This window comes from Cornus florida, unplaced genomic scaffold (assembly GCF_030987335.1).
Source record: "Cornus florida cultivar Cherokee Brave unplaced genomic scaffold, ASM3098733v1 CherokeeBrave_3.0.0_Hap2_Chr11, whole genome shotgun sequence".
Classification (NCBI taxonomy): domain Eukaryota; kingdom Viridiplantae; phylum Streptophyta; class Magnoliopsida; order Cornales; family Cornaceae; genus Cornus; species Cornus florida.
The window spans coordinates 60592852-60604228 of record NW_026775581.1 but is presented as its reverse complement, the minus strand read 5'-3'; the positions used below and the strand labels follow the sequence as shown (position 1 = coordinate 60604228).

The following is an 11377-nucleotide window of genomic DNA, read 5'->3' as shown; positions in this document are numbered from 1 at the left end:
AATCTTTATAAGTAATAATGAAAGATTTTACAAAGAAGAAAAAAACAGAGTTTAAAAAAATAATTGATCTTGTTAGCAAAAAAATCACTGAATAACTATTAAAATTTTATGAACCATTAAATTCCTCTAATACTAATGGTGATGGGAATGGTAATTTGTTTCTTTCATTTTTTCTTTTTTGTTTTATGATTTGAGTTTAGGTTTGGAATTTTTTTTTTTTTTTTTTTTCAGGATGTAATTTTAAGAATTAAATTGGAGTTTCTTTTAATATCTAAGTGTACCTAGTTGATAAATAAAGTCTTTAACTCTCTTGACAATAAAATTGCAAGAACATGGATTTTGTGAAAATAAAAAATAATAATAAAAAAGAGATCGTATTATATACAACTATGACATTATACATATTAAAATATCTACAAATAACTGTTCTAAATTTTAAAAAAAAAAATTACAATATTTAGTAAATATCGTATAGTTGAATCCATAATTTTAATTGAATAAATTTTGTTGATTTTAATAATTGTGACTGATTTTAATATTAACCATTATCCTAATAATTTTAGTTGAATAAAATTTCGTTTGCCTAAAAATAATAGTAAAAAGAGTAATTAATGTAACAAAAGACAAGGTTTACAGTGAAAAGGGTAATAATGGTATTATAAGAATGAAAGATACATTAATTAGCTTAGGAACCTTCTTGGGTTATAATGGTATTATAAAATGAGATGATATATTAATTAGTTTAGGAACCTTCTTTATCATTTCCTTTAAAGAATAAAAAAATAAAATGCAATTGTACAAAAGTAGAATGTGAAGATCATCTCCCTAATATATATTATAAATACAAATATATATATATATATATATATATATATATATATATATGTATATTGCGATTTTATCCATATAATAGTAAATAAAACCACTAACTTAGAGCTTAGAGCTAGATGCTTGTTTTTTCTCTTTTCTTAAATTTTATATTATTTTCTTAATTAACCCATAATATATTTTTAATTACATTGAATCACATTCTTTCAAAAGAAGATAATTTCAAAATCACCTCATCGTATCTTGAAAGTGTTAAAAAATGTATCATTGTCGTGTCAACCATGTCCAACCAGAAAATAAAATATTTAATTTTTCAGGATACTTCTAGCCGTATCTAACACGTGTCTAGTCATATTCACGTATCCAAGAAGTGTCTGATACAACCATGGCACTTTAAAAATATCTCGTCGACCTTCTAATGTGAGGGGCTTAAGTTCAAGTCCGAGACAAATGGGTATGTGTCCCCAACTTCTCAGAGATAACTAAATTAATTTATACTTTATTCTACGACAATAATTACATATTCCAAAATTGATATATATATATATATATATATATATATATATATATATATATATATATATATATATATATATTCCCTAAAATTGATATATATAATGTCACAGAAGTAAAATAAAACATGTAACTTTATGTCGATCCATGAATTAAAGACTCTAAAATTTGAACTCAAATTTGGTCATGATTTCTCAAATATTTTACTCACTTTAAAGCTTGTTTGATGTGTGGGAAGCTATAGGATGGAGAAATAGAATGAGTTTTTGACTTTTTATTGTTTGGTTCGTGGGAAGGTAATCATTTTTATTGTCTCTCATTCATCCAAAGAAAAATGTTCGAGTTTTTTTAAAACATCTAAGAAGTTCTAGTAGTTTATAATGTTAATGTAACGGTATAATTACAATTTGAAACTGACTCCGGATTGGGTCAAAATTCTATTCCGAAACTCACAACTAGTCATGCATGTTTCAATGGGGCGCGAATCACCTGCAGTGAGGCTCCCATACAATTTCCTGATGTAACTTTTAAGTGATCCATATTTGGCCACATCATTCTTTAACTAACGGACACTGAGGCTGTGTTTGGCCAATTACACCACTATTTATAAGTAACATTTCACCACCATTTATAACTAACATCACATAATCTAAAAAGTAATATCACATAGAAACATAACTCAATTTTACATATCATTTATGTTATTATTTGAAATTAAAAGTGGTGATGTTTTGACCGGTCCTTTACAAGGGTCGCGATACCAAGTCAAGCTTGAAGAGTTGTGAATTTAGGAGGTGGCCAAGTTTTACATTTATAGAAAGCCACTACTACCTTTCTCTATATAAAATATAGATAGGGCGAGTAGGGATCGTCCCAAGAGATTAGATGGTGTATCGAATTGTGAAACTATGGTAATTAGGGTTAATAGGTCCAGTGATCACACAATTGATTGGTTGGTTGATTAAGCTAAATTGAATTCAACTAAATAAAATAATATGAAGTAAACAAGAGAGAGAGAGGTCTTGGGGTGTAGAGATCACCACCAAGCAATACTTTTCTATACTACTAACAAGTGATCAATTGAGGGTAATGGATGTGTTGCAACATGATAAGGGTGTGTGTGCATTAGGTTGATTCAATTGGCAAGGATGACAAATCAAGCAAGTATTGTCTAAACATCATGTGAAGATCACACAATATCTAAACAATAGAGCATATATTGTCTAGACAATATGGGGATAGCACAATAGATCAAAACAAGTCATTAATCCTTCATTAAGCTCACAATCCACATACAACACAATATTAGAGGAATATGCCATTTGGACTCACAAGCATGGAATATCAAACATCAAGAGTAGATTGTCCTCCCATCTAACATTACACTACCACTACACTAAATCTGCACTACTAGCATGAAAATAAAGCTATCTAGACTAGGGGAGAGGCACAAACCATCAAGAATAGGCATAAACCATCAAATGAACCAAAATAGCATTCATTAAGCATATCATCTTGATAATCTCTAGATCTATAGCATCAATACACATAGACATACATCAAAAACACTAAATCTAGGGATAAGCACATGAATATCCTACTCTAGCATACATAAACATATGGATAGAATAAAATAGTCAATTGGAAGCATTAAACCATACAAACCATGAAATAATCAAGATTTATATATACATGAATATCAAGATGTATCATACAACACTAATCCCTCAATAATACACAAGATTAGAGTATAGAAAGCATGCTTGGGGCTAACTCTAGCCCCAAGAGGATGTCTAGCCACTCATGGTAGTGATGATCCAACCCTCAAGGGCTAACTCCATGGCTGCTCCTTGTTGGTGAAGATCTCCTCCAATGGTGCTCTAGCTTCCCTCCTTCCTCATCTCTAATAATAGCCTCTAAGATCAATTTTCAATGTGTGACAAGAGACTCCCTCAAAAAGTGTATCATATTCCTTATATAGGTAGGTCAAATACACCCCATGATGAGCTGTGGTCGTGCAAGGCATATTCTCCAATCATTGGATGAAGGACGGAATAAATGAGTTGGACTTTAACTTTTTCTCACTGGAGGAAGTTCGATCGATCGAACCTTAACTTGGATCGATCGAAAATGGGTTCGATCGATCGAACTGCATCTTGGATCGATCGAAGTGGTCTGACTCCTCCGGATAATGACAACGCTGGGATATTTTCAAGATATTTATGGGGAAAAAGACAAAAGTGGTTGGTAGGCGTATAGCTGTGGATAAGATCAATCATTTGAATAGGACAAAATAGGGTTCGATCGATCGAAGGTGATGTTCGATCGATCGAACTTGGAATTTCAGGAAAGGCCAAGGTTGGATCTATCGAGAAATACTGTGATCGATCATAGATGTTCGATCGATTGAACTCTAAGTTGGATCGATCGAACTTTTCAGCTGCACAACTTGATTCCTTTTTGCTTCTTTCTTTCTCCACTTTGCTCCCTCCTTTGGTTTATCTCAGGATTGCTTCAATTAAGCTCTTATTTGGCTGAATTAGCTCAATTTTGGGATTAGTGCCTGAAAATATAAATAACACGTAATAAGTCTAAAACGGCAAAGTAAGATAGATAAAGGTACTAGAATGCCTAAGCTTAACGGGTTTAAATGCGCACTTTTCAGTGCTCATCACACCCCCAAACTTAAATATTGCTAGTCCCTAGCAATGAACTAAGAAGTAAAAGAATGAAATAAACAACTATACAAGTATAAACTGGAAAACAAGTAAAATGATAACACCATTTTCGTAGGGAACACGATTGCATTTAGCATATGCAACAAGCCTTTTAAACCCCTAGGTTACCCCAAGTGGACGAGTAAAGTCTTGTGAGGGTTTCCAAAAATGCTACCCACAAACATTAAGCTCATTCTTTCAAAAGAGGCACCAATATTGCAAACAAGTATTGGGAGAAAACTACCTCAAGTATGCAATTTTTCAACCTTTTCTAAGCAATCTCCCAAAATTTCAATATCAAGCAAGCAAGTATGGTCCTCCACATATCAAGAAAATGATCATGAAAATCGAAACAAGTCTAGAATCCATGTGAGAGGTCCGGCATCAAGTGTGTTGCTATCTTAGCCAATTAGAGAAGTAATCACATCCTTACCCTCAAATTAGCACACAAATCTAGTACCGATCATCAAGATAAGAGAGTGGACCTTTTATTAAAGCTTTATTGTTCTAGGTGCGCTTATTCTTTTCACTCATTTTCTTCTTCTTTTTTTTTATTTTTTTTTATTGAGGATCAAAGATGGAAATATTGTGCAATGTGTTGATCTCTTAAGCTTTCTAGAAGATTCATGTAGCGAGCTTTAGGTCAATGACTCCCAAACCAGATGGCTTTAGGGCATTAGGTGTTAAGACACCCCAACGGACTTACAAACTCAAATCAACTAGGCTACAAATCAAGACAACAACCATCTAATCATTTCCCACTTCTCGCCTTTTGGGAGAAGTCCTCACTTTTATTACTTTTTGCAACTTCTTTTTTTTTTTTTTTTTTTTCAATTATTAACCTAGAGTTTGAGCCCTCCACCTTTCGGCGCGAGAAGTTCACTGCTTAATGAGGCAAGAATCCCGGCTACTCAATGAAAAGGGGTTGTTATCCACCTTTATCAAGAATGAAAGTTTTCAATGTACTACTAGCCCAATTGGGATATAACCAATTCAATAATCAACAAAGCATGTACCCCACAATTGAATGCTAGCGTGCGCCGGTGCTAGTGTAGAATCCTAGAATGAATCTCAAAACAATCACAGAATCAAGATGATGTGGACCACAAGTGCAAGCATGATATTAAATTTTTTTTTTTTTTTTTTGAAAAATTTACTCCTAAATGGCATTCAAAAGGCATACAAGGAGTATTGGACTCTCAAGTCAAGCAATTTTTAAATTTTAAACAATATAGTCCTCAAAAGATCAAAATCATAGCTAGAGATGGACCAAGTATAGAAATATCCCTCAAATACACAAGACATGCTCAAAATTTGAATTTTAAAGCAACACTGAAACATACACCAATACCCCCAAACTTAAACTGTACATTGTCCTCAATGTGTGAAGAGAACAAAGGAAAGAGTATACCAGTGCTTTAGACATGAATGATCGGGATAGAAGTATCCAAAGTGGGTGGCATGGCCCCCCCAAACTTGGGATAAACTGTGGTCCTGAAAAGTTTGCACTTAGTTAAACTCATTAGATAACAAGATAGGATAATCAGTGCACAGTGGACATGCAAGTGTAAATGGGATGAAAGATAGAGAATAGAGAGAGGTGTAAGGTGGTTCTGAAAAATCGGGTGGTACTCTCTCACTGAAGCCATTGGGATGCACCTGATGGATCAAACAGGGATAGATCAAGATAAAATCATAAAACATCCATCATAGATAAGAAATGATAATAAAGTGCAATACATCCAGAGTCAAAGCCGACAGGTTTGGCTGCAAAAATAAAAGTATCACAAATGTGGCAGAGGCATATCAGAGATATAGAGCATAAAAAGATATCAGATAGAGGAAGCGGGATGTGTAGGGTGGACTGTGCGGATTTCGCTGGTGAGGCCCTCAATAGCAGTCAATATCTCTCCGCGCAGGCAAGCAATTTCATTCCTGAGGGCAGCCACTAGAGTCAGACGAAGGGTAACAAAGTTAGCTCTAAGGGCAACTAGCATATCCTCAAGAATCTGAAATCGCTCTTCAAAGCGAGGCATCGAATCATGAGGCTCAGAAATGGCAGAAGCAGAAGAAGTGGCATTTGTATCCATGGTCTGCAAAAAGAAAAACTTGCAATGGAAATCAGTACCAGAATAAATAATTTAAAGCATAATATAGAAATATTCATGTCAAATAAGATAGACAAAATATGGATGACATGAATCTATGACAGTAATGAAATGTGAATCATGCTAAGCAATGTAGGTATGAAATGCATCCAATGTGGAATATCACAGGCATTGTGCATATAAAGATAACATGAAGACGACCAAGATTGGATCGATCAAAGGTAGTGAAATGAAGTTCACTACTTCGATCGATCGAAGCACAAGTTCGATCGATCGAACTGTGCGAATGCCGAATTTGAAAAGTCGCAGATCTGTGAGATCTAGAGTACGGGGCCCACACAAACGTGTTTGTGGGCCCATCTACACACCATTCATACAATCAACAACACCCAAACACTCCCCAACTTCCCAATTTTGGTTCGGCCGAATGCATGTGTGTATATATAGCATGTAATCATGAAATTGAAGCTTCAACAATGAATGATTCATACATATTGAACATGATTTAACATAAACAATCAATAACATGCATCAATTTAAGCTTGGAATCAAGAAAATTGCATTCGGTTTACCTCTAAACCGAGAGAGATGAGATGAGAGAGAAGGGGCAAAGCCGCGATAAAAATGGAGCTTATCCTTGGCGGAATTGGCTCGCCGGAGATAGGGAAGATGATTGGGATGGAGGTTGGCCAGATTGAGCTTGAGATTGAGATAAAGGGAGACTTAGGGTTAGGGTTTGTTTCGAGGTTGGATCGATCCAAGTGTATCGATCCAACTCGGTTTTATTTTAAAAACACGATATGCAGAGTTCAATCGATCGAACATTAAGTTCGATCGATCAAACCTAGGTCTTCACTCTAAATTTATTATTATTATTTTTTTTTTGAATTTGAATTTTGAATTTTGAAAAATCAAAGCAAATTAAATTAATGAGATGCAAATTTCGATCGATCGAAGAAAGATTTCGATCGATCGAAAAGGATAAAGAATGTACAAGTTTAAGGGCTCAAGAGGTGACACATGTTGGAACCTTGGATCGATCGAACTTGGAATTCGATTGATCGAACATAAAAAATTTTGAAAAGTCCCGAGAGCATACATTTTTGAAAAATGGATGAGGCCTGAAAATTTTTCTAAGTGTTGGGACTCATGATCGATCGAACCACATGTTGGATCGATCGAAAGATAGTTCGATCGATCGAAATGGTTTACGATCGATCGAACTTTTGAAAATTTGGAGATCCCGAGAGCATGCATTTTGGAATTTGGATGCAGGTCCAAAATTTTTCTAAGTGTTGGGTGCAAAATGAGAGCTCGATCGATCGAGTCCATAGTTGGATCGATCGAACCAATGTTCGATCGATCGAACCAAAACTTGGATCGATCGAAATTATGCCTAAATGCTCAAAATGACTTGAATGCTCATGCAATCCCTTACTCAGTTCCTTCCAATGTATATGAACCACAAAAACAGTATCTAGACTTCGCAAGAATCAAAATGCAAGATAGAAATGAGGGAGGAATAGGGTTTTGACATCCTACGAATTTCAGTGCTAGTCTTTAACGTCTCTAGCAAGACCTAGGGTTCTTTCAGCCCGGATCAAAGATTTTGTGATGCATCCCCTCCTTTTTGGGATGAGAGATGTTTTAAGTCACTCCCAACAAATGGTTCTTGGAAGAACTTGTTGGGGTAAACTCAAAAGACGTCTTGAGTTCCTTGTCAAAACTTTCCTTGGGCTTTCACGCCCTTTCACAACAAGAGTTCGAAATCACTTTTCTTGCATGCAATGCTGAAGATAAAGATGAAGGCTTTGAAACATTGTTCATACACAAAAGCTCATTCCTTTAACAAGCAAGATCATGATATTCCTCTACCACATTAACCTCTTCCTCATATTTGTCAAATGGATTGGGTGTGGGGTTAAAGATGTTCAACTTCACTCTCATGTGCCCAAAAGAAATCTTCATTATCCCCGTCCTACAATTTATGTTGGCATTTGAGGTTGCCAAGAAAGGACGGCCAAGGATAACCGGAATTTGGTTCTTTGGATTGGGCACCGGTTCCGTGTCAATGACGACAAAGTCAACCGGGAAGAAGAACTTATCAATCTTAATCAACACATCCTCAATTATCCCCCTAGGTTTCTTAATGGATCGGTCGGCAAGTTGTAAAACCACCGACGTCGGTTTCAATTCACTTAGGCCCAATTTGACATAAACCGAATAGGGAAGAAGGTTAACACTAGCCCCTAAGTCAAGAAGTGCCCGGTTGATGACATGTTCAACAATGATACAAGATGTTGTAGGTGCACCGAGGTCCTTAAACTTTGGCAAAGTGTTGTGTTGTAGAATGGAACTCATTTGTTCGGTTAAGACCACTTTCTTTGATGTTTGGCTCTTGTTCTTCCGCTTTTGAGTGCATAAGTCCTTCAAGAATTTGGCATAAGCCGGAATTTGCTTAATTGCATCCAAAAGTGGAAGATTGACTTTGACTTGCCTAAACATATCCATTATCTCATTGTTCTTGGTCTTTTGCCTTTCTTTTGAAATGAACCCTTTCAAGGCGTCCGGAAAATGGAGCTTTTTCAAAAACTCTTTTAGCATTTTCTTTCAAAGAATTCTCAGCATTGGACTTATTCAATTCATTGGATTTCAAATCACTTTTCAAAGAAGAATCATGAATAACATTTTTCAAAGAACTTTTCTCAAACACATTTTTCAACACTGTTTTCAATGAATCTCTTTGGAAATTATCTTTCAACTCACAATTTGAGGGCTTCTCATTCTCAAGATCATGCACATGCAATGAAGAAGGAATAGTGTGTGGAACGGGACGGGTGACAACTTGAGGTTGTACCGGTTCACTCTCTTCATTAGGCATTCTAACTTGATTGTCTACTACCCTACCACTTCTCAAGGTTGTTACCGCATTGACATGCTCAACATTATGCCCTTCCAATGAGGATTTGGTTTCTACAACACATTGTTGTTTGATTGGGGTATTCATGTGCATCTTTCCCTTCTCTCTAGCATTAAGTGTTTCAGCTATTTGCCCTACTTGGGTTTCTAGTTTGGCAATTGATTGAGAATGAGAATGCAACAATTGAGTATTTGCTTCTAGAGTGCCCAAAGCATTTAAAACCTTTTCCTCAAAAGCGGAACCTCTAGAATTTCCTTGAGAATATGATTGGTTAGGAAAATGAGAACTAGCAAATTGATTTCCTTGTGAGTTATATGGTCTTGAACCTTGGGATCCTTGGTTTTGAAGTGGAGGTGGAATGTATTTCCCTTGAAAATCGCCTTCGGAAGAGTTTGAGCCCTCCCCTTGGTTTTTCCAAGAAAAATTAGGATGATTCCTCCAATCGGGATTGTAATGATTACCATAAGGATTGTTTCCTTGGTTCACAAATGTTGCATTAACTTGCTCAATGGGTTCATTTTGAATTTGTCCATGAGGACAATTAGAAGTAGAATGAAGAACACTAGAACAAGTCATACATGATTCATTTTAAGCTCTAGGAGAATGGTTAGGAAAGGAAGACACTTGATTCGCCAAGTTTTGATTGATCAATTGATCAAACTTTTGAGATAAAGACTTCATCTCGGCGGTTATATCATTTGAGTGGTCAACTTGATGCAAGCCAACACTCTTCCTACTTTGAGAATTTCTACCATTCCTAGATGACAATGTTCTATGCAAAGAGTTTTCACTCATGCTCTCATAAAGACGCCACACGTCTTCCTCTTGCCGATCTATATAAGAACCTCCCATTGAAGCATCAACCATGCCTTTATAATTGTCCGATAAGCTTTCAAAGAAGAATTGGACCAATTGCCATTTAGGCATATCATGGTGAGGACACTTCCTAAGCAATTCATTGAAGCGTTCCCATGCCTCGTGGAAAGTTTCTCCTTCCCCATGTGTGAATTCTCTAATGGCGGTTCTCATAGCATTGGTCTTCGAAACCGGATAGTACTTTTTTAAAAATTCTTGTTACATTTCTGCCTAAGAAGTTATAGAAAAATGCCTAAGGTTGTTAAACCAATACTTCGCCTTATCTTTAAGGGTGAATGGAAAAAGTTTCAGCCTTAAAACTTCTTCTGGCATGTCCGTGTATCGAATGGTAGAACAAATTTCAAGAAACTCATCCAAATACTTGTAAGGTTCTTCACTAGGAAGTCCATGAAAGTTAGGTAGCATTTGGATAGTTTGTGCTTTAATCTCATAATGGTGTGCTCTAAATGGTGGCAATTGAATGCGTGTGGGTGCATTATACTCATTAGGCACATAGTGATCTCTCAATGCGAGTGGTGGATTAACAACTTGAGGTGCAACATGGACACCTTGGTTATATTGAGCTTGATTAATGATGGGGGGTTGTGGTGCATACATTGGCCTTGGAATTCCCATTGGAATTTGGCCTTGTTGTTGAGGAGGTTGATGAATGTATGGCCTAGGCATGCCTAATGGAACTTGCATATTATCATTTTGCACATTAGGATGAAGGATGCCTTGTTGGCCTATGTGACCAAGGTCTTCAACATGATCATCATTGAGAGTGTCCATTGGTAGATTGGTTCTATGTGAACTTCCTCTTCCCCTTGGATTCCTAATAGTGGATTCTAAATGCAAATCAAGAGGGACAAGAGTAGGTCTCAATGAACGACGACCATGCATGCACAATGCAACACGAATAAGCAATTTTCTCAACAATGCAATTAAACTTCACAACCACAATTTTCAAATGTAATGCATGTCAAATAAATGCCTCACGTGGGCCCCCGATTTATCTAATGATGCTATGCAATGCCTCCACGTGGGCCCCCGATTTAACTAAGGAGATTGAGTAAGAAGGTCTCACAATAGTCCTTTAGCACTTCAACTCCAAAATTAAAAGCTTAGCTTAGCAATTTTACTTAACAATTTTTCATTTTAAGCATTTTTCCTTTACTTTGCTTTGCTCCTTAGCTTGGAATTACTTTGCTAGCTCCTTGCTCAATGCACCTAGTCAATGGAGAACAAATTCAATAAGCAATCAAAAACAGAAAATAAAAAGAAAGTAAAGACACGATCAAAAGAGTACTAATCCTAATTGAATTTCACAATTCGACGTTGCCAATTTAAAATCCCCGGCAACGGCGCCAAAAACTGACCGGTCCTTTACAAGGGTCGCGATACCAAGTCAAGCTTGAAGAGTTGTGAATTTAGGA

The 11377-nt window shown here is 36.1% G+C and overlaps 1 non-coding gene across 1 annotated transcript; it reads left to right on the top strand.

The window, feature by feature from the left end:
* The first annotated feature begins 10011 nt into the window (after nt 1-10011).
* Nucleotides 10012-10118, top strand: LOC132287562 (small nucleolar RNA R71). Its single transcript, XR_009473066.1, has one exon. It is a non-coding gene; the product is annotated as a small nucleolar RNA R71 (small nucleolar RNA).
* Nucleotides 10119-11377: the final 1259 nt, after the last annotated feature.